The following is a 24,242-nucleotide window of genomic DNA, read 5'->3' on the forward strand; positions in this document are numbered from 1 at the left end:
AAATGTTGGATTTGTTGGTGGCATCTGAAATAGATTTCGCCACGTAGGTAGCTCTGGCCGTGGAACATGCTTTATGGTAAAGCTTGAGTTCTTTTCGGTAAGTCAGGTAGGCTACAGGGGAGCAGTCTGTCCTCCAGAGGCGTTCCAAGCATTTGCACTTGGATTTAGCTACCCTCAGTTCCTCGTTGTACCATGGCGCAGGAGCATTGTGGGATGTAAATTTTTTGCGTGCAAATGGGAGACAGATGTTTAGGGCTCCTAGTAGCCATTTGTTAATATTAGTGGCTACAATCTCTATGTCCTCGGTATTAAATAATTCTTCCAGAGGAGCAGAGTCCAATACAAACATAAAATGGGTTATGTCCAGTTTCTTCCAGTTCCTTTTGACGGACTGCCCTGTCCTGCCGGAGGGACTAAAAGTCAGATGGTCAGACACACTAAAGTAAATAAGAAAGTGATCTGACCAATGCAGGGGCACGGCTGGGTGGCTAAGTGACAGGGGAAAACTGGAAAAAATTGGGTCCAATAGGTGACCACCTTTATGTGTAGCTCCAGAGTTCCACAAGGTGAGGTTCATGGCAGCCAGGTCGTGAGTAAAATTTATGCCAGATTTATTCAGATGGTCATCCAAATGTATATTTAGGTCTCCAATAATGGATAAATTGCTATAGTTTACTCTGACTGAGGCGACCCAGTCAACCAGTTGCGTGGCCCAGGATTGCAGCGGGCCGGGTGGTCGATAAATCAGGAGACCCGTGAAGGAAAAATTCGGATGGAGTAGAAGTTTAAAAAGAGCTATCTCACAGGCGTTTAAGGGAACGTGTTTCAAGGTGCATTGCAACGATTTTTTTAAAATGACTGCTATGCCGCCTCCTACTCCAGTGGGTCGATCTTGTCTGACAATGGCATAGTTGAGCGGAAGGGCTTCACCTATGTCTGGGCCTGAGCTGGCGTGTAGCCATGTCTCTGTGAGAAATAAGGCATCCAGTAAGTTGTCGGACAAAAGGTCGTATATATTTCTTTTATGTTTGCCAAGGGATCTGCAGTTTAGGCTTCCGAGCAGCCACGTATGCTTCGGCTTATGGCCTTGGGAAATGGGTCGATAGGGCTGGGGGACGTCGAGTTGGAAGTTGCAGTAAGAGCACGAGATGGAATTGTGCCTGTCATTAGGTAGGATCTTGCAGCTTTGCTTAACAGGGGGTCGCATGGAGAATAGTAGGTCAGGCGAGTAAACCCTAAATTCCACTTTCCAAGTTCGCAGATGCCTTCCTGTGACCCCTGATCCAGAGCACAAATACATATTTACGGGACACTAAAGCGGTCCTATGCCTTCTCCAGGATCTACAATTCAATCCTGATACCAGTATTTTAATTGGTTTGAACGTTGAGATCCTGTACACAGGCCTCCCACATAAAGAAACCTTGAACATAATTGAGGAAGTCCTTTTTAAAGCAAATTGGACCTATCATACACCAAGACACCTGGTCTTAGAATGCTGCAAATGGGCTTTGACAGAATTTTATTTTCGCTTTGAGGACATGCTATTCTGCCAACAACACGGGACTATCATGGGGAGCACCTTTGCCCCGAGTGTGGTGGGGTTGTATGTACATCATTTGGAATCCCATAAAATTCTGGCAGAAACCAACCCATTCCTCCAACACATAAAACAATTGAAAAGGTATATTGACGACATCCTGTTGATCTGGGAGGGTGAGGAGTCAGTAGCTGACGAATTCTTAGGATGGCTCAATATTCAAGACCCTTTTCTAAAGTTTACCAACACTATGAGCAGATCCAAGTTGGTATTCCTTGATCTCAATATCATCGCAGCAGATGGGATCCTCAAGACTACTACCCACGAGAAACTCATAGTAAAGTACTGCTTATTGCTGTATTATAGTTTTTATCCGAGGCATTGGAAAGAAAATGCCCCTTTTGGACAGTTCCTTAGGTTAAGGAGAAACTGCACAGAAATCGCTGATTTCAGGACACAGGCTGCAAAACTGTCTGACAAACTTTTAGCTAGGAACTACCCGAAATGGATAGTGTCGCAAGCAAAAAAACAAGCAAGGAACAACCACAGAGACTCCTTATTGGAGAGACGTCCACAACGGAACAAGGAAAAAGACAAGAGAACTATTTGCATTACCACCTTCAATATAGCCTCAGATTGGGTTTGTAAAATTATAGGAAAACATTGGCGGATCCTGAACAGTGGACAACTTAACATCCCAAAACCTATGTTCTCCCACAACAGGGGGAGGGGCCTGAGAGACATACTGGTCCACACCCGCCTAAAACCTAAATATACCAGAGAACGGAACCAAACTATGATGGGCACACCACCCACAGGCCACTATCCCTGTGGTAACTGCAGTGTCTGCCACCTCAATACTGTCGTACTTTGCAATTTGGGACCGCGTAGGAGGCAGGGCCCTACCCCTGTCTATCCCGGTATTAGCGAACCGCGAATGGTCAATGCGGTATGTACAAGTGCTTTGTGTAACGTTTTAGCTATGAATGCACTGTGTATACGTTATTATACATCACTACGTGGGTTCCATCTTAGAGCGGTGGCCATCTTATGGTTGCCCTCACATAGGCTACATATCATGAAGCAAATACGGGCCTTTTAGAGCACATGTGCCTTCCTTTGACTTTTCTGTGACCTGGGCAGCTTGGCTCCGCTGCCCCAGGTCAGTCCGGTCTCACGAGCTCCCCGTCCTCTGGCCACCTGTGATTAGCATCAGGGCTTGACACACCATAAAGCCTTTACATTAAACACGAGCCTCCAGCTAATCTCTTTTACACCTGACTGTTCCTGCTTTATGGCTTGTTTTCCAAACAGGAGATGCTCATGTTTATTGGGGCCTATCAATATCTGATGTGGGATCTGAGCCTTGCTGGGTAAATAATTGTGGGCTGGTTTAACTTGAATGTGGGATGGTCATCATGACTCTGCCTTTTTGTTTGAAATGTATACATATGAATGACCATGCCATAAACCAAGGAATGTGTGCCTGAAGCATGATATTTTGTATTTAAGGAGAAGCCCGTTTCTGTGTTTTTAGCTGTCTCCTGAGAACATACACGCTGTTGTACTTCTAGGATACCTGTAATTGGTCTGCAGCCAATAAACTGATCTTTGACTTCACCCAGAAGACTCTGTGTTTCTGTAGGTCTGAAACAGGAAGAACCCGAAGTCATAGGGTGTGTTCCCCTGCACCGCTGGGCTTAAAATTCCCAGTACTTCAATACCATCACGAAGACTGTTTCCTTCAACAACGGAATGAGTTGGGAACTGCATAACTTCACTAATTGCAACACAACAGGGGTATTGTATCTCATCACTTGCCCCTGCAATCTACACTACGTGTGCATGACCATGCAAAAAGTGAGTACCAGGATTTGCGAACACCGTAGTAACGTCCGATGCCAACGCATCACTACGAAGATGTCATCACACTTCGTCAAACTGAAACACACATCCTAAGACCTGTAATGGGTAATCCTGGAACACCTAAGACATATAGAGAATTTGGAACAACGACTTCTTGAAAAAGAACAGCAATGGGTTTTTAAGCTCCGTACGGATACCCAGCAACTCAATGATAATATCCTGTGGGGCCTCTTAAGTTGAGCTCAACTTTACCCACTACTCCTTTGATTTAGTATCTTGAACTTCAGTGTGCCTGATGCCCATGTAAAAGACAACGAGAAATCATTAGGATAATACATATATACATCAGGTGACATTTTTTCAGCCTGAATACTTATAACACATGGTTATCCCAAGGAACCTTCTACTTGACAACCGGAGCATTCTTAAAATCTTCCAGTAAAATCTACTTATTTCTATAATAATATAATCAGACTCTGTTTCTCCGGAGTATTGATTTTCCTGATAACCCATGTCTGGTTTTTTTTTGTTTTAAACAATTGCTAGAAAGGCGTTGATAACGATAAGCCCCCTTTTCTCAGCCATCGAACTGTGCCAGAGAGCAAAAAAACGAGCGGGTAATATGTATGTAATACCATATGATTAGACCCCATCCGTGTCTCATTCAGCTAATATCTTAATACAATCACCACACACTATTTAGTGACTCTCCTCCAGAATATTGCTAAATATTAAATACTGGGTTCTTTTTAAAAAAATAGTACAGAAGCAATTACGAGTACCTAACGGAAGGGACAAACCCAGCCCTTCCTAAGTTTTTCTCTTACTCTTTACCTCCAATAAGGCGCCGGTGGGACGCCACCTTTGGCGGCCATGTTTAAACACTGCGCGTTGCAGTGTTTACCCGAAGCAGAACTCTGGCACTTTTGCGCTGACCGAGCGCGAGGGTACTTGAAAAGAGGGACCAGTGCACCAACACGCTAATATGCGGTCCCCACAGCAGGAAGAAGGCGCATTGTCCGAGGCGGTCTTGATGAAGTAAGTGACGGGGGTATTACCTAAAGAAGCTCTCAATAGGCGGCAACTGCTGCTAATTAAGTTGCACTACAGACAGCAGCTTCTTTCTGATCGGCATTTCCTTCCTTCCTCATTAGGGTTTGACTACAGGCCAATCGACCCAGGTTTCGACCATGGCGCTATAGTTCAGCGTTTTTAAAGTATGTCATGAAGTATTCTACTTCCTATATGTTAAATGTGTTGTCATGTTGTGTCTTGTTTGTTTTGTCTCACAAATGTGTTTTTGCACAAACCACAGAGTGTGGCAACGATTTTACACATTAAAAAGAGTGATCACTGGTTAGACCTATTGCACATCCACAACATATTGGTGTAACATAGTCATGGTTCAGGATGACTTTTGCGACCTGCCAGCCCTGCTGACAGGTCAACGTTTTTAATGCTTTTCCCTTTGTGTTATTACAGATACGGAATATTTCATTAACAAAGCGTATGTATACAGGGTGCATGCGCATTATGTGTGCACAAGTGTGTTCTTATTAGAGGATCTATTAGGAGTGGTACACACGGGGCTGGTTCCAGTGGAGTCCTGAAGAAGAGCCAAAAGGGGAACGGCTTGAAACATGTTGGCTATCCATTACTGAGACAACCAGACTCATTATGGTATTTGTTTTCAGTAATTACCCCCGATTTCAACCATACCAACTAGGGGCGGGAATAAAATAGTGGCCCACTAGTTAGGTATTTTTAACTGCACATTTTTCACTCCCCCCTTACTTTACCTTGTTTACACCAGTAAGTGCTCCGGCGTAATCGCCAAGTCGCAGCACACCTCAATCCGTAGAGGTTTGGGATGAACCCCAATGATGAAGGATGCCCTAGGGGTAACCCTGGTGGGTGAGGGGTCTCTAGAAAAAAAGTATTTTTTCTAGTAAGCAAATACAGTAGTTTCTCACTGTATCCAATCACCATTCCTTTGGGCATATATTTTCGAAATACAATCTTTCACATCAAGGTACTTTAACTTCATCATGATTTCTTGCAGTTTGCCACAAATTGTTTTTTTCCGCATAAAAATACAATGTATTCTCTGAATCTTTGCATATGTTTAACCCAGATCTTCTTTGTATAACATATTCATCAAAATTGAAAGAACAGCTTGCTTCAGTTCCTTTCTGAGTTTCGAGTCTTCTGGAATACCTATTTTCTGCAAGTCAATTTATGGTCCGCTGTGCCAAATACATTTTGATTGATCTTTTGTCTCTGCCCTAAATATTTGGATATCCAATTTCTCGATTTGTACTTGAAGAGCATTTTGCATCCTGAAACCTTCTTTTTTAAACAAGTTTCTTTATTCAAGTTTCACAGAGAAAATTACAAACCACACTAGTGTAGAAATAGTACAAATAAGAAAAACACCTGTAGCACAGGTACTCATAGTGCTGCCAGCGGCACGGCAAGCCTTCCCTGGCGGCCCACGGATCTTGCAGACATTGTACCTGTGTCTTTTTTTTTTAAATGTAAAGAGTGTCAGCAAACACCGCTGCAGCAGCGCGGACTCCGAGACACTCTGCTCTATGGGGGCCGGGCGATTCCAGCAGAGTGGAGATGCAGGGGCGCTAAGAGGTGAAATACAACAAAGCCTCATTAACATGTAAATGGTCTTTTAAAGACCTGTGAAGTCCGCGGATGTGGCTGTGTGTGTGCCCAGGAAGCTGTCTCAGCCCGGGCTGACACATGCTGGGTGAGGTGAAAGAGGGTGACAGACAGAGGGAGACAGATAGAGGGAGGGAGACAGAGGGAGAGAGAGAAGGAGGGAGACAGAGGGACAAAGACAGAGGGAGACAGAGAGAGGGAGACAGAGGGCGACAGACAGAGAGAGACAGTCCGAGGGAGGGAGAGGGAGGAAGACAGATGGAGACAGAGGGAGGGCGACAGAGAGAGAGAGAGAGAGAGGGAGAGGGAGACAGAGAGAGAGTGAGGCAGGGAGAGGGAGACAGAGGGAGAGAGACAGAGAGGGAGGGAGACAGAGGGAGGCAGAGGGAGTGAGTCAGGGGGAGATAGAGGGAGTGAGAGAGGGACAGAGAGGGAGACAGACAGAGGGAGGGAGACAGTGGGAGGGAGACAGACTGAGGGAGACAAGGAGGGAGACAGGGAGGGAGACAGAGGGAGGGAGGGAGACAGAGGGAGGGAGACAGGGGGAGGGAGACAGAGGGAGGGAGACAGAGGGAGGGAGACGGAGGGAGACAGAGGGAGAGAGACGGAGGGAGGGAGACATAGGGAGACAGCCAGAGGGAGACAGAGGGAGTCAGGGGGATACAGGGAGGGAGAGGGAGACAGACGGAGCGAGACAGATGGAGCGAGACAGACAGAGGGAGACAGAGAGAGAGGGGGAGACAGAGGGAGACAGAGAGAGAGACAGAGGGAGACAGACAGAGGGAGACAGACAGAGGGAGACAGAGGAGGGAGACATAGAGAGGGAGACAGATAGAGGGAGACAGAGAGAGTCGGGGGAGACAGAGAGGGAGACAGACAGAGGGAGACAGACGGAGCAAGACAGACGGAGCGAGACAAAGGGAGGGAGACAAAGGGAGGGAGACAGAGGGAGGGAGACGGAGGTAGGGAGACGGAGGTAGACAGAGGGAGGGAGACAGAGGGAGGGAGACAGAGGGAGGGAGACAGAGGGAGGGAGACAGAGGGAGGGAGACACAGGGAGGGAGACAGAGGGAGGGAGACACAGGGAGGGAGACACAGGGAGGGAGACACAGGGAGGGAGACACAGAGAGGGAGACACAGAGAGGGAGACACAGAGAGGAAGACACAGAGAGGGAGACACAGAGAGGGAGACACAGGGAGGGAGACACAGGGAGGGAGACACAGAGAGGGAGACACAGAGAGGGAGACACAGAGAGGAAGACACAGAGAGGGAGACACAGAGAGGGAGACAGACAGAGAGAGATGGAGAGAGGGAGGGAGAGAGACAGAGGGAGACAGACAGAGGTAGGAGGGTGACAGAGGGAGGGAGACAGAGGGAGCGAGACAGAGGGAGGTAGACAGACAGAGGGAGACAGACGGAGACAGACAGAGGGAGAGAGAGGGAGGGAGATAGAGGGAGGGAGACAGAGAGAGGGAGGGAGAGGGAGTGAGAGAGAGAGATAGAGAGAGAGGGAGTAAGACATAGAGAGAGGGAGACAGAGAGGTAGGGAGAGATAGAGAGAGGGAGGGAGACAGAGAGAGAGATAAGAGAGTGAGAGAGAAAGATGTGTGTATGTCGGGTCTGGTGGCTTAGTGGACGAAGGCGTCCGCTGCAGGGGCCTGTGTTCAACCTCATGGTCACAGTTTGTTTTTTGCTCTCGCCCTGCCCTGTTAGAGGGAGGCAGAGGGAGAGAGACAGAGAGGGAGGGAGACAGAGGGAGGCAGAGGGAGTGAGCCAGGGGGAGACAGAGGGAGTGAGAGAGGGAGACAGAGGGCGACAGACAGAGAGAGACAGTCTGAGGGAGGGAGATGGAGGAAGACAGATGGAAACAGACAGAGGGAGACAGAGGGAGGGCGACAGAGAGAGAGAGGGGGAGGGAGACAGAGAGAGAGGGAGGCAGGGAGAGGGAGACAGAGGGAATGAGACAGAGGGAGGCAGAGGGAGTGAGTCAGGGGGAGACAGAGGGAGTGAGAGAGGGACAGAGAGGGAGACGGACAGAGGGAGGGAGACAGTGGGAGGGAGACAGGCGGAGGGAGACAGGGAGGGAGACAGGGGGAGGGAGACAGGGGGAGGGAGGGAGACAGAGGGAGGGAGACAGAGAGAGGGAGGGAGACAGAGGGAGGGAGACAGAGGGAGAGAGACAGAGTGAGGGAGACATAGGGAGACAGAGGGAGACAGCAAGAGGGAGACAGATGGAGTCAGGGGGATACAGGGAGGGAGAGGGAGACAGACGGAGCGAGACAGACAGAGGGATACAGAGGGAGACAGAGAGAGAGGGGGAGACAGGGAGACAGAGAGAGAGAGAGGGAGACAGACAGAGGGAGACAGAGGGAGACAGACAGAGGGAGACAGGCAGAGGGAGACATAGAGAGGGAGACAGAGAGAGAGAGAGACAGAGGGAGTCAGGGGGAGACAGAAAGGGAGACAGACAGAGGGAGACAGACGGAGCAAGACAGACGGAGCGAGACAAAGGGAGGGAGACAAAGGGAGGGAGACAGAGGGAGGGAGACAGAGGGAGGGAGACAGAGGGAGGGAGACACAGGGAGGGAGACACAGGGAGGGAGACACAGAGAGAGACACACAGAGAGGGAGACAGACAGAGAGAGATGGACAGAGGGAGGGAGAGAGACAGAGGGAGACAGACAGAGGTAGGAGGGTGACAGAGGGAGGGAGACAGAGGGAGGGAGACAGAGGAAGCGAGACAGAGGGAGGTAGACAGACATAGGGAGACAGACGGAGACGGACAGAGGGAGAGAGAGGGAGGGAGATAGAGGGAGGGAGACAGAGAGAGGGAGGGAGAGGGAGTGAGAGAGAGAGATAGAGAGAGAGGGAGGAAGACAGAGAGAGAGGGAGACAGAGAGGTAGGGAGAGATAGAGAGAGGGAGGGAGACAGAGAGAGATAAGAGAGTGAGAGAGAAAGATGTGTGTATGCCGGGTCTGGTGGCTCAGTGGACGAAGGCGTCCGCTGCAAGGGCCTGTGTTCAACCTCATGGTCACAGTTTGTTTTTTGCTCTAGCCCTGCCCTGTTAGAGGGAGACAGAGGGAGAGAGACAGAGAGGGAGGGAGACAGAGGGAGGCAGAGGGAGTGAGTCAGGGGGAGACAGAGGGAGTGAGTCAGGGGGAGACAGAGGGAGTGAGAGAGGGACAGAGAGAGGAAGACCGAGGGAGGGAGACAGAGGGAGGGAGACAGTGGGAGGGAGACAGGGGGATAGAGACAGAGAGGGAGACAGGGAGGGAGGGAGACGGAGGGAGGCAGAGGGAGGGAGTCAGGGGGAGACAGAGGGAGTGAGAGAGGGACAGAGAGGGAGACAGGGGGATAGAGACAGAGAGGGAGACAGGGAGGGAGGGAGACAGAGGGAGACAGACAGAGGGAGACAGACAGAGGGAGACAGAGGAGGGAGGCATAGAGAGGGAGACAGAGAGAGAGGGAGACAGCGAGAGAGGGAGACAGAGGGAGTCAGGGGGAGACAGAGAGGGAGACAGACAGAGGGAGACAGACAGAGCAAGACAGACGGAGCGAGACAAAGGGAGGGAGACAAAGGGAGGGAGACAGAGGGAGGGAGATAGAGGTAGACAGAGGGAGGGAGACAGAGGGAGGGAGACAGTGGGAGGGAGACAGGGAGGGAGACAGTGGGAGGGAGACAGGGAGGGAGACAGAGGGAGAGAGACATAGGGAGACAGATAGAGGGAGACAGAGAGAGAGGGAGACAGAGGGAGTCAGGGGGAGACAGAGACAGGGAGGGAGAGCGAGACAGATGGAGCGAGACAGACGGAGCGAGACAGAGGGAGGGATACAGAGGGAGACAGAGAGAGGGGGAGACAGAGGGAGACAGAGAGAGAGAGAGAGGGAGACAGAGGGCGACAGACAGAGGGGGACAGACAGAGGGAGACAGACAGAGAGAGAGAGAGGGAGGGAGACAGAGGAGGGAGACAGAGAGAGGGAGGGAGACAGAGAGAGGGAGACAGATGGAGGGAGACAGAGAGAGGGAGACAGATGGAGGGAGACAGAGAGAGGGAGACCGAGAGAGGGAGACCGAGAGAGGGAGACAGAGAGAGGGAGACAGAGAGGGAGACAGAGGGAGTCAGGGGGAGCCAGAGACAGGGAGGGAGAGGGAGACAGACAGAGGGAGACAGACGGAGCGAGACAGACGGAGCGAGACAGACGGAGCGAGACAGATGGAGGGAGACAGAGGGAGGGAGACAGAGGGAGGGAGACAGAGGGAGGGAGATGGAGGGAGGGAGATGGAGGGAGGGAGAGAGGGAGGGAGACAGAGAGGGAGACACAGAGAGGGAGACAGAGGGCGACAGACAGAGGGAGATGGACAGAGGGAGGAAGACAGACAGAGGGAGAAAGAGGGAGACTGACAGAGGTAGGAGGGTGACAGTGGGAGGGAGACAGAGGGAGTGAGACAGATAGAGAGGGAGACACAGAGAGGGAGACACAGAGAGGGAGACAGAGGGCGACAGACAGAGGGAGATGGACATAGGGAGGGAGACAGACAGAGGGAGACAGAGGGAGACAGACAGAGGTAGGAGGGTGACAGAGGGAGGGAGACAGAGGGAGTGAGACAGATAGAGAGGCAGAGGGAGGTAGACAGACAGAGGGAGACAGACAGAGAGAGAGGGAGGGAGATAGAGGGAGGGAGACCGAGAGAGGGAGACCGAGAGAGGGAGACAGAGAGAGGGAGACAGAGAGGGAGACAGAGGGAGTCAGGGGGAGCCAGAGACAGGGAGGGAGAGGGAGACAGACAGAGGGAGACAGACGGAGCGAGACAGACGGAGCGAGACAGACGGAGCGAGACAGATGGAGGGAGACAGAGGGAGGGAGACAGAGGGAGGGAGATGGAGGGAGGGAGATGGAGGGAGGGAGAGAGGGAGGGAGACACAGAGAGGGAGACACAGAGAGGGAGACACAGAGAGGGAGACAGAGGGCGACAGACAGAGGGAGATGGACAGAGGGAGGGAGACAGACAGAGGGAGACAGAGGGAGACTGACAGAGGTAGGAGGGTGACAGTGGGAGGGAGACAGAGGGAGTGAGACAGATAGAGAGGGAGACACAGAGAGGGAGACACAGAGAGGGAGACAGAGGGCGACAGACAGAGGGAGATGGACATAGGGAGGGAGACAGACAGAGGGAGACAGAGGGAGACAGACAGAGGTAGGAGGGTGACAGAGGGAGGGAGACAGAGGGAGTGAGACAGATAGAGAGACAGAGGGAGGTAGACAGACAGAGGGAGACAGAGAGAGAGGGAGGGAGATAGAGGGAGGGAGACAGAGGGCGACAGAGAGAGGGAGGGAGAGGGAGGGAGAGGGAGGGAGAGAGAGGGAGAGAGAGATAGAGAGAGGGAGGAAGACAGAGAGAGAGGGAGACGGAGGTAGGAAGAGATAGAGAGAGGGAGGGAGACAGAGAGAGAAAGATAAGAGAGTGAGAGAGAAAGATGTGTGTATGCCGGGCCTGGTGGCTCAGTGGACGAAGGCGTCCGCTGCACGGGCCTGTGTTCAACCTCATGGTCACAGGTTTTTTTTTGCTCTAGCCCTGCCCCCTCCCCCACTGACCCCGCCCCTACCAGTGCGGCCCTCGGCCACATACCACACTGTAAATTTGGCCCCCGAGAGAAAGTTTGTGAGTACCCATGACCTATAGAATCAGCAACATTAACAGTATTGCATACAGTATAAATTCCAACCCGGGAATATGCGACTGCAGATTAAAAGGCAACATTACTAAAAGCTAATCCGCTTACCCCTTTAGAATGAATCAGGTAGCCAGTACCAACACACAGCAATAACCCAGAATAAGACACAAAACTGAAAGTGGAAAAACAAACAGAGAAACACAGAACACTAAGATTTAAAATTAGAAAGATGCTATTTCATACAAAATCCCTGCTCACAAGGATGCATACACCAGCCTAAACATTGAAACCACCTCCCCTACAACTCCTCATAATCTGGCGTAGAATCCAAACTCAATCCCCATAGGTAACAAAGTGCCCTGTGAGGTCCAATAGGATCTTTATTTTAGACATTGTCACCAGGGAAATATCTAGGAAGGAAGGACTCTATGCCCCAGACATAGGGCCCTCTCTTGTCTTTAATGCCTTCCATAGTATCACTTCACGGTGAAATTCATCAACATCACAGCGCCAGTCTCCTTGCCAGTCCCTGGTTTCCTCCATTGACAGTCTAATAGCTCTTTTTAACTGAATGAATGAATGAATGAGTGATAAAACTTGTTCAATGCATAGCTACTCAGAGACTGTCCCGGCACTTCAGTAGGATAGTGGTCACATGCAGGGTTCATCTCATGCATGATTGAGCATCTCAACGCTCCATCTGCAATGGCCTCTCACTAGCCTACCAAGTGAACGTTGGCTGCCCTTTTACAATTTTCAAACAGCTTAAGTCTGTCCTTCCATGAGGAGATGGGGGATACAATCCAAAAAGTGCCCTGCCTTATCAATTATTTTACTGTCAGCCATTTGTCACTTGGTTGCCCTTGTCTTCTGTTCCAGGCTCTGGACCATCACTACCTCAGCAGCAGCTGTCATTTGCTTCCCAAAACCGTAAATCCAACAGGATTGGGGGTAGTTATGTGGTCTGTCTGTTCCCTGTGCCCAAACCAAACACTGGCTTAGTTTCCCTTTGTCTACCTTCCAGGATATGGGCCCTTGTCATCTCATAGCTTCAGGTGGCACTTATGAACATTCCCTATTAGATTGTGCATTTGACATGGCTGAATGAGCCTAGTTCAGCTGCGACCGCCTGATCCACCATGGATAACACCATGATTTAGCCTCAGATTGCCTCCAGTTTCTCTCTTCTGAAGGGTGGACCTCATTATAAGACAGCACAGTCAGCTGCCATCAGAAGGGAGTTGGAAGTGCTCTTTACAAATATTCTTTAATTCTTTAAGCCTAACGCACCTCCATACAGATACTGAGGAAGCACTGTGGATTTAGGTAAACATGGTACACGCAGGTCCTGGAACAGCATCTCTGAGCAAGTCAAACATATTACTGATTAAGCCATGGCATGAAGGATTATCCGTACTGCAGCTCATATAACCATGCCTTTCTGACTCAGCATATTTTACGGATTTTTGTGAACATTTTATGCAGATCTGTTGACACAAATGTAGCATTTTCCCGTATCTGTAGGACTGTTTTAGTGAAACTGAAATATGCACATAGAACCGCCTACAACCCAAACGGGTTGGCAGGGGAATCTCTCGTCACAACAGATGGCATTCTTCTTTCATAAAGAGACTAGGAGTGTAGGTCATGAGGATTGTTAGAAATCCATTAGTACAACAGTTTTCCAAAATAAACAAAACAAACAAAACAACCCGCTATAGGAATGTAGGTTTGTCTGCGTCATGCTTCTGTGGACAATGCACAGGAGGCAGTTTGAATATCAACAACCAATGGTTCAGTGTCTCCATCAAGAGGTGCTATCTTTTCAAAGACTGAAAGTTTGTCAAACTCTGCTGCATCAGAGTGACCAGAGTTTTGGCACCATGAGTCACTCAAAGGCATGCCAGCGAGTGAACATAAGCCCAGACACCTAGCTGCAATAAATATTTGTACATTTCCTGCAATTGCTTCCTCCGGATGAATGATTCTGGTCTGAGGTCTAGAAAGATCACGATCCTGTGAACAGATCTTCTCTCTGAGATCATGAGGCTCTTCCATCGTAGACCACCTCAGACATCTCGAATTCGATGAGCATCTCATATTTGTGAGGCATCCCACACTGTTCTGCAGGTGCTCCATAGTCGGTATGGCATTGCTGGAATTCAGCCTTCTGGGCTCCCTCATCCTGTAGGCTCTTCAACTGTGCCTCCTTTACCATGCTTCAATCAGCATGATCTAGCCTCTTTTCCATGTCTCTTGTAGTGGTTTCCAAGCAATTTATAGTGTGCTCAAAAGCTGCCATCCTTTTATCAATTTTATCAAACTCATGCTGCATTTTGTCCCTTAAAGCCAGCAGGACAAGCTCCCCTTTCGAAAATCCTTCCCTTTACTTAAAGTCCCTAAGGTATGATTCCATTTTATGTAGGCCCAACTCCCTCTTGGCTAATGGAGGTCGCCATCTTCTCACTCTCAAAGAATGTAAGTCGCCATCTTTCCCGATTTATGCAAAATCATTGTCATATCTGCCATTAAATGCAGATTGTGAGAAGTTGGCCTGATGTATGATGTCACTAGTTCTAGTGTACACCTTATATCAGTCCAAACAACCCTTATGGTGATTGGTTGTAAAGTCAACCTTATAGACCAGCTATCCTAGTGGTAGCATGGACAAGAGCAGTCTGAGGCTAAACTCTGAATGGCATGTGAAGCCAGCTGTGATACCATATATAATCCCTTGAATACCAAATGAAAGGACACCACAACAGATATATATATAAAATAAAGTGTATTTATTCTAGACAAACCCTCAGCACTCTTTATGAGATTAGAGGTAAGTACAACACAGTCTTATTTATGCATACATTAAGTCACACAGGTAAGTAATACAGTTAGGCCCTAGGGGCCACGCAAACCATATACTAAAGAAGTGGTATAAGGACCACTGTCACGGAAATAGGATAGGCCTAGGGAATCGCTGGGGCTACACTACACTAGCAACAGTTAGGAAGTGGGAGGCCCACGGGATTCAGGTGCAGAGTGGAAACACTCACGCGTAATGCGTAAAAGTCGATAGAATTACTAGCAGTTAGAAATTAACAGTTTAAGGACACTTCTGAAGCAGCTAGAGAGTCGAGACTCGGAAACTAGACCCTAGGATAGTCACTACCCTCTGTGAGCACCGAAGTACCCAAGTTACCTAGCCCACGGGCTGCGGGTGCATAGGTGTGAACTTGCGTCGGGTTTCGTCGTGGACTTCTATGGATGCCTGAAGGAAAGTTGCTGACAGGCAGTCAGTGAAGAGTGTCCGGTGGATCCCAAGGCTGGGATCAAGAAGAGAGGATACCTGCAAGCAGAAGGGACAGAGTCAAGGTCACTAGCCAGTGACCATGTGGAACCAGGAAGGAACCAGGCGATGTCGTGAAGATTGCAGGTGAAGGTGAAGGTGAAGCTTGTCGCTGCAGCCTTGGGGACCAGGAAACGTCGAGGACGACCAGGACCAGGAGGCGAGCTGTCCCACGAAGGCTCTTGCTGTCGGCGGCGTCGAAGTTGAACTAGGACTCACCAAGCCTTGGCAAGCGGAACCCACGAAGAACGGAGGACTTGCTTCTGGTGCAGACCAGGAAGGTCTGGGGTGCTTCTCTTTTGCAAGGAAGCGGGAGCCAGTCTGGAGGAGCCAAACCAGCAGTGAAGATTTCAGGATGCGTCGTCACAGAGGCCACTAGCCAACGGGCAAGCAACCGGACAGGCGCGGCAAGCAGGAAAATGCAGAAGGGCCCCACGCAGGACTCGTGGAGTGTGGGGGGCGGATCTTCGGTGCAGATGGTGCTTGGGGTTTGGGCTTCTCAATCCCCGGTGCACAACTTTGAGGGTGCCTCAGAAGCTGCGCTGGAAGATACTAGCCACTTTTCCCAGGTAGCCGGTCCCACGTCTCTCGTCGCCTCCACGGATCTCGGCTGTGGATGTGGATCAGGGTCGGAGAAGTCTGGAAGTCAAGGCTCTGGTCGGGCTCTGCAGTCGGTCCCTCGTAGAACTTCAGCAAAGCAAAGGGTAGTCTCTTGATGGTGCCTGTGTGCACAGGATAGCCACTCCTTGGCCACAAGGGAGATTCTTCAGTCTTCTTCTTTCGTCGAAGGTCCAGAGTTTCTGTTCAAGTTGCAGGTTCAGGATAATCTAATCTCCTGGGGCCCAGCTACCACTCTTATCCAAATCTGGGTGGCTGGGTTACCTGCTAGGTCATGCCTTATGGGTGGGACCTGGGAGGGGGGTGGTTACACCCCCTTCCCTTTGTCCAGTTTCGCGCCAGGACTGCGGCTGGAGTGCCCCAGCACCGGTTTGAACTGGACTATGCATGGGACACCTTGTGTGCCCCAGGCATGTCTCATTCCTTTCAGCCCTCCCTGCCCCAATACACTAAAGTCTGTCTGGGGAGGTGCTAGCACCTCCCCAAGCAGGAAACCTATTGTCCAAGCCTCCCTTGCCGGGATCACTCCCAGCAGCAGGAGGTCAGACTTGTGTCTGTGGCAGCAGCATCTATTTTGTGATGCTGAGGCTTTGGTTAGAGTTAAACAGCTAAGTAGGATTTTAACATGTCTCTCCCTCTAGAAGGGAGGAATAATATCCTCATCACCAGAAATGGTATGGGGGTATTATTCCAAAGTGTTAGACACCTTACACGACATGTTTTGATACAGCCAAACCATAGTTACCATAACCGTTTAAGATTATAAGGCACTTTAAGAGTATATGGTAGGCTATATCATAGAACAGCTATAAGGACATGGTTCCGAAAGCTGCAGACAGGCTCAGCTCATGCTAGATCATCATCTCACATGTTACCAAGCACTCTGCCTCCAGGATTGTTAAGGCCTGCCATAGGAGTGACTGATAGGTACACATGTGTCTATATATAAGGGTAGATATAGGCATACTATATCTAAGCAAGGGGTGATTACACGACCTTGCCCCAGCTGAGTGATCAGCCAGTTGTGTCTGATTGGAAGGCCAGACCAGGGGTGGCATAATATATGCTGCAGCCCCTGGGAGGCCTAGGGTACACCTATGCCCTGGGTACCTAGGATACACTGTACAGGGTCCAATAAGGTGATCCTTACCAATTGGGAATGTACCTAGGGTACATGGAGTCCATTTTAAAGAGAGAGCAGACAGCCTGAGACCCTGAATTGCAGGATCTCAGGCCAACTAAGTCGAAAAACCAGCTAGACACTAGGCAAAAAGTTGGGGGTAACCATAGTCAGATATCCACCTTCCTACACAACCCCCCCCCCCCAAACGAAAGGAGATAAGGCTGGCCTTGACAAGGTAAGCCTCTATTGCCTAAGTGGCCATATAAGGAAGAACCAGCACTGGCATGGTTACCCCCTGTCTCATGGTCCACTGAGCAATCCCTCACCCTAAAGGTATCATAGGGTCTCCACCATAGGGAATCTCTACCTTTGGTGTGTCTTTGCAAAGTAAAAGGCTGGTGTTGAGATGGAGTACTGAAGTGAGTGTCCTCAAAGTGAGGCCTCAGCTTCCTCCAATCATCCTCCACCATGGATGCCTTTCTTTCTTTCACTGAGTTGCACTGTGCTCTCAGGGTCAGCCTCTGGCTACCTAAAGCTGGAGGCTGGGTCCCTTTTGTGGGCTTACTTGAGGGACAGGTCAGGTTTGGGGCCCTAAGGTCCCATGTTTGCCTGTGCCCAACAGAATCCCTCTGGGGGAGGTCCCTAACTACCTGTAAAGGAGATCCCTCAGGAATGTTTTTAACCATCACCTGGCTAGGGCTACTAGCCAGGCAATCCTCATTCTTTTGATGGGGGGGTTCTTGTGGACAGGGGCCCTCTTGGGGTCCACTGGCCTCCCTGACCTCTGCAGCCCTGGGCTGACTGAGGCAGGGTAGAGAGAGGCAGGCTACCTGCACCAGACTGGGTCCCACCTTGGAAGGGGCCACTGACATCAGAGGCTCTGCCAGGCCAGGCCTGGCTACCTCTGGGGCAGTTCCTTCACAAGGGGTGAGGAGGCTGACCTTTTCCTTATGTCTGGGGAGAGGGAGACTTTTCTTCCTCCCCACTACTCTCTGTTTGTGTGGAGTGATCCATAGTTTCAGGCTTCACTGCACCTATGTCAGTCTGAGTATGGGCTGAGACCATTACAGCCTTGCCAACCTTTTCAGGGAGGCACTCAGTTTGGGTTTGAGCTGTGACTGTCACAGCTCTGCCAATCTCTACAGGGAAGTCTGTCTTTTCCTGGGCTGTGGCTACCACTGCCCTTCCAACCTTTTCAGGGAGGAAATCTACTTGGACAGGGGTTGTGGCTGGCACAACCCCACTACCCTTTTGTGAAAGGCCTACCATTTTAGAATGGGTGTCTTGTTCAACTCTAGCCCAAGCTGAGAGTTCTAAGTAATTCCCCAGTAAGCAGTCCACAGGCAAGGTTGGAGACACTGCCACCCTTTTAGGGCCAGTGACACCTCCCCAGCTGAGACATACCTCTGCCATGGGATGACTGTTCTGTTTGCCATCAATGTTAGTTACCTGGTATGAGAAACCAGGCAAAAGCTTCTCAGAGGGAACTAGCCTATTGGGCCACCATAGTGATGCTAGCTCCAGTGTCTCTGTAGGCCTCAGCTTTTCTACCATTGATGTAGGGCTCCTGCCTGTACCTACCCAAAGTGTTGGGACAGGCAGTGAAGTTGGCAAACCCCATGCCACCATCACAGACAAGAGTAGCTGCTGTAGGGGAATTGACTAAGCCAGGGTCCCCCTGTGTTCCCCAAGAAAACCCAACCAAATTTTTGGGGGCACTCCCACCACCTGGGGGATTACTGCTGACAGTAATAGGTGGTGTGACAGGAGTAGTTGGAGGAACAGTTTTGTTTTTAGCCTTTGGGCAACTGCTGTCAGTTTTCCAATGCCCAGGAGTTTTACACTCATTGCAGTAAGGCTTTTTAACTGTGGTAGAGGAGGGAGCTTGGGACCCACCACCCTGTGTGGAGTTTTGGGGCCCTGCTGAAAATTTCTCTTTTGTTTTGTCCCCCACCCTTCTCTTGAGGCTTGGTGGTATCTTTCTTTTGGTCACCACCCTGATTTTTAGGCCTAATCCTGGTCCTGACCCATTTATCTGCCCTCTTTCCCAATTCTTGGGGAGAGGTCAAATCTGAGTCTACCAGGTGTTGATGGAGAAGCTGGTTCTGACAATTACTAAGGATCTGCTCCCTCATAATCAAGTTGTACAATCCTGTATAGTCCTGCACCTTGCTGCCAGTTAACCAACCTTCCAAAGCCTTAGTGGCACAATCCACAAAATCAGACCAGTCCTGTGTCTGTGTCTTCTGGGTGTCTCTGAACAACAACCTATATTGCTCAGTGGTTAAGCCAAACCCATCTATCAGAGCACTCTTCAGGACTTTGTAATTGTTAGCATCCTCATCACTGACTGTGAGGAGCTTGTCTCTACCTTTGTCAGAAAAGGAGAGCCACAAGATAGCTGCCCACTGACTCTGGGGTACCTGCTGTACTTTGCAGGCCCTCTCCAAAGCAGTCATCCACTTGTGGATGTCATCCCCATTCTGATATGGGGGGACTATCTTGCTTAGGTTTCTATGGTCATAAGACCTATCCCACCGCTGCCACCAATGTGAGAAGTTGGCCTGCTGTATGATGTCACTAGTTCTAGTGTACACCTTATATCAGTCCAAACAACCCTTATGGTGATTGGTTGTAAAGTCAACCTTATAGACCAGCTATCCTAGTGGTAGCATGGACAAGAGCAGTCTTAGGCTAAACTCTGAATGGCATGTGAAGCCAGCTGTGATACCATATATAACCCCTTGAATACCAAATGAAAGGACACCACAACAGATATATATCTAAAATAAAGTGTATTTATTCTAGACAAACCCTCAGCACTCTTTATGAGATTAGAGGTAAGTACAACACAGTCTTATTTATGCATACATTAAGTCACACAGGTAAGTAAACAGTTAGGCCCTAGGGGCCACGCAAACCATATACTAAAGAAGTGGTATAAGGACCACTGTCACGGAAATAGGATAGGCCTAGGCCTAGGGAATCGCTGGGGCTACACTACACTAGCAACAGTTAGGAAGTGGGAGGCCAACGGGATTCAGGTGCAGAGTGGAAACACTCACGCGTAATGCGTAAAAGTCGATAGAATTACTAGCAGTTAGAAATTAACAGTTTAAGGACACTTCTGAAGCAGCTAGAGAGTCGAGACTCGGAAACTAGCCCCTAGGATAGTCACTACCCTTGTGAGCACCGAAGTACCCAAGTTACCTAGCCCACGGGCTGCGGGTGCATAGGTGTGAACTTGCGTCGGGTTTCGTCGTGGACTTCTATGGATGCCTGAAGGAAAGTTGCTGACAGGCAGTCAGTGAAGAGTGTCCGGTGGATCCCAAGGCTGGGATCAAGAAGAGAGGATACCTGCAAGCAGAAGGGACAGAGTCAAGGTCACTAGCCAGTGACCACGTGGAACCAGGAAGGAACCAGGCGATGTCGTGAAGATTGCAGGTGAAGGTGAAGCTTGTCGCTGCAGCCGCGGGGACCAGGAAATGTCGAGGACAACCAGGACCAGGAGGCGAGCTGTCCCACGAAGGCTCTTGCTGTCGGCGGCGTCGAAGTTGAACTAGGACTCACCAAGCCTTGGCAAGCGGAACCCACGAAGAACGGAGGACTTGCTTCTGGTGCAGACCAGGAAGGTCTGGGGTGCTTCTCTTTTGCAAGGAAGCGGGAGCCAGTCTGGAGGAGCCAAACCAGCAGTGAAGATTTCAGGATGCGTCGTCACAGAGGCCACTAGCCAACGGGCAAGCAACCGGACAGGCGTGGCAAGCAGGAAAATGCAGAAGGGCCCCACGCAGGACTCGTGGAGTGTGGGGGGCGGATCTTCGGTGCAGATGGTGCTTGGGGTTGGGGCTTCTCAATCCCCGGTGCACAACTTCGAGGGTGCCTCAGAAGCTGCGCTGGAAGATACTAGCCACTTTTCCCAGGTAGCCGGTCCCACGTCTCTCGTCGCCTCCACGGATCTCAGCTCGGCTGTGGATGTGGATCAGGGTCGGAGAAGTCTGGAAGTCAAGGCTCTGGTCGGGCTCTGCAGTCGGTCCCTCGTAGAACTTCAGCAAAGCAAAGGGTAGTCTCTTGATGGTGCCTGTTTGCACAGGGTAGCCACTCCTTGGCCACAAGGGAGATTCTTCAGTCTTCTTCTTTCGTCGAATGTCGAAGGTCCAGAGTTTCTGTTCAAGTTGCAGGTTCAGGATAATCTAATCTCCTGGGGCCCAGCTACCACTCTTATCCAAATCTGGGGGGCTGGGTTACCTGCTAGGTCACGCCTTATGGGTGGGACCTGGGAGGGGGGTGGTTACACCCCCTTCCCTTTGTCCAGTTTCGCGCCAGGACTGGGGCTGGAGTGCCCCAGCACCGGTTTGAACTGGACTATGCATGGGACACCTTGTGTGCCCCAGGCATGTCTCATTCCTTTCAGCCCTCCCTGCCCCAATACACTAAAGTCTGTCTGGGGAGGTGCTAGCACCTCCCCAAGCAGGAAACCTATTCTCCAAGCCTCCCTTGCCGGGATCACTCCCAGCAGCAGGAGGTCAGACTTGTGTCTGTGGCAGCAGCATCCATTTTGTGATGCTGAGGCTTTGGTTAGAGTTAAACAGCAAAGTAGGATTTTAACATGTCTCTCCCTCTAGAAGGGAGGAATAATATCCTCATCACCAGAAATGGTATGGGGGTATTATTCCAAAGTGTTAGACACCTTACACGACATGTTTTGATACAGCCAAACCATAGTTACCATAACCGTTTAAGATTATAAGGCACTTTAAGAGTATATGGTAGGCTATATCATAGAACAGCTATAAGGACATGGTTCCGAAAGCTGCAGACAGGCTCAGCTCATGCTAGAGCACCATCTCACATGTTACCAAGCACTCTGCCTCCAGGATTGTTAAGGCCTGCCATAGGAGTGACTGATAGGTACACATGTGTCTATATATAAGGGTAGATATAGGCATACTATATCTAAGCAAGGGGTGATTACACGACCTTGCCCCAGCTGAGTGATCAGCCAGTTGTGTCTGATTGGAAGGCCAGACCAGGGGTGGCATAATACATGCTGCAGCCCCTGGGAGGGCTAGGGTACACCTATGCCCTGGGTACCTAGGGTACACTGTACAGGGTCCAATAAGGTGATCCTTACCAATTGGGAATGTACCTAGGGTACATGGAGTCCATTTTAAAGAGAGAGCAGACAGCCTGAGACACTGAATGGCAGGATCTCAGGCCAACTAAGTCGAAAAACCAGCTAGACACTAGGCAAAAAGTTGGGGGTAACCATAGTCAGATATCCACCTTCCTACACAGATGTTGTCTCACCTTATCTTTCTAACAACTGTGAAAGCATCAGGTTATTCGATTGATGACATATATACCACAATGAGGGCGCGATTAGTCTGGGTCAAATGTGTACTCTTCATCATGTCAAGTTTAAATAATAACACAAACAGACATTTATCCAAAATAATGTAGGGCCTAATTTAGATCTTGGTGGAGGAAAATAATCTGTCACAAATGTGATGGAGATCCCATCCGCCGTATTACGATCTTTTTATATCCTATGGAGATGTAATACAGTGGACGGGATATCCGTCACGTTTGTGATTAAGTAGTCCATCTACCAAGAACTAAATAAGGCTAGTGGTGGAAATGTATGTACTTTTATCTTATATGTTCATAAGGAACAGTTTGGAACGCACACCTTCATGCATATAATCTATGTCAGAGATTCCTGAATTAATGTCAGTAATTCCAATTTCTGATAATATTTAGTATATAAGGATTGTCACTTGACCACATGTCAGGAGAGGTCCTTTGCCTAGAATATCGCCAAAGATTCTGCCAGGGACAGCCTCACTTATTGCCAGCACACTTCGCAGATGCTACATCTCACCTGAAGCTGATAAAACTAATTCCAGAGGGAGACTGGCGGACTTCTACCGCGGCGTGTTTGCCCTTCACAGAAAACTTTCTTCACGCCTCCACTGATAAAGACAGCCTTTGCTATCAACAAGGTATGCAGTGTGTCTCTTCTCCCTAAGAAATTCTAGACTGCAAGTTTGGTTGCCGTCCATGCTATCTTAGTATAGCACGTATAAGTAGATGTTAGGGTGCTAGGTTTTAAATAACATTTTAAAAGGTGCTAGAAATGACTCCTGTAGTAATAAATACTTTTTACTCAAAGTTGTACATTTTTCTTGGTACAGTGTGTATGATAAGGGTTTTAACTGTTACCATGGTGCACCTGATCGCTTTATGGGATTGTTAGCAACCCAAAAGTAATACTTCTGTGTCAATCACACATTGAATAGCATCTTACGGGGCTACAATAACCTGTCCTTGACATTCATGGCTGGTGCATTGAACCAAGTTTACCTGTGTCATCCGTAGGTGGGAAAGCACACCTTGTAGAGTTATACCAACAGTTGGCACCCAATGTGGGGCTTGTGTCTTATGTGAACCATTATTACTTCATTATGGAGACATCCATAGTAATTGTGGTTACCTCCTACTAGGGATAAGGGAGCGCCTATTTGTGTAGGTTTGTCATGCTTGACTCATAAAACGTTATTCCCCATTCTGGGATTTTTTCTAATTCTTTGATTCCAATTATCAATTGAATCCATTCATTATAGCAGCACCTATTGTTACAGGGGTCAATTACAGGGAAGCAGTCACTTAGCATCTCAAAGCTCAAGGTATCCCCGATGATGGGGGGCACAGTTACTTTTGTAATAGCTGCATATCCAGCATATGCCTGCCTTTGAGAGATGAACTCCACTCATGGAGTTTGAGCCTATTGAGGCTGCTTCCAGGCATCTTCAAGAGTATACAGCTGTAGATCCACCAGCACACTACTGGGCTTATTAAGATCTGGAAATCACTTTAACCTACCAAGAACACCAGAAATGGTTTGGTGGTCACACACACAGAAATGACTGTTTGGGACCTCTGAGTAATGAAGGGTCAACATGGCTAGTCTAATCTGGCTACACTCTTGTTCCTCGCCCTAAAAAGTTAACACATGTTGAAGTGGGAGGTGTGTTAAATTACAAAGTAACCTTATACAGGAGCCTGGTACAGTTTGTACAATGTACTTTGAGCTGCAGAGCTGCTGCTCCAGTGCGAAAACAAACTGTTAGTTCACAGACTATTAACGCTATCATGGGGAAGGCGCCGACACAGCATGATGAGATGGCTTTCTGGATTGCCTATAAGACCAATCAGTGAGAAGCAGTGTTTCCATACACTAACACCCAAAGATAAACACAGAATACAGACTACGTGTCTCCTTCTTGGGATGGTGCCTCCCATAGAGCAGTTTAACACCTGGGGAAGCATCTTGGCATGCATTTTGTACCAGTAAACATGGTACGCGTTCATTGGCAATCCTCCTGATGTACTTAAGACAGGTAC

The 24,242-nt window shown here is 49.4% G+C and overlaps 1 long non-coding RNA gene across 1 annotated transcript in view; it reads left to right on the forward strand.

Annotated features, from left to right (window-relative positions):
* The first annotated feature begins 4,327 nt into the window (after positions 1 to 4,327).
* The window catches only part of LOC146869879 (uncharacterized), a 103,097-nt gene continuing 83,182 nt past the window's right edge, over positions 4,328 to 24,242 (forward strand). Inside the window, exons 1-2 of the long non-coding RNA XR_014981536.1 lie at positions 4,328 to 4,442; positions 4,559 to 4,621. This is a non-coding gene — a long non-coding RNA (uncharacterized LOC146869879). The remainder of the gene's footprint in view (positions 4,443 to 4,558; positions 4,622 to 24,242) is intronic.

Source organism: Triturus cristatus, chromosome 1_1 (genome assembly GCF_964204655.1).
Source record: "Triturus cristatus chromosome 1_1, aTriCri1.1, whole genome shotgun sequence".
Taxonomy (NCBI): Eukaryota; Metazoa; Chordata; class Amphibia; order Caudata; family Salamandridae; genus Triturus; species Triturus cristatus.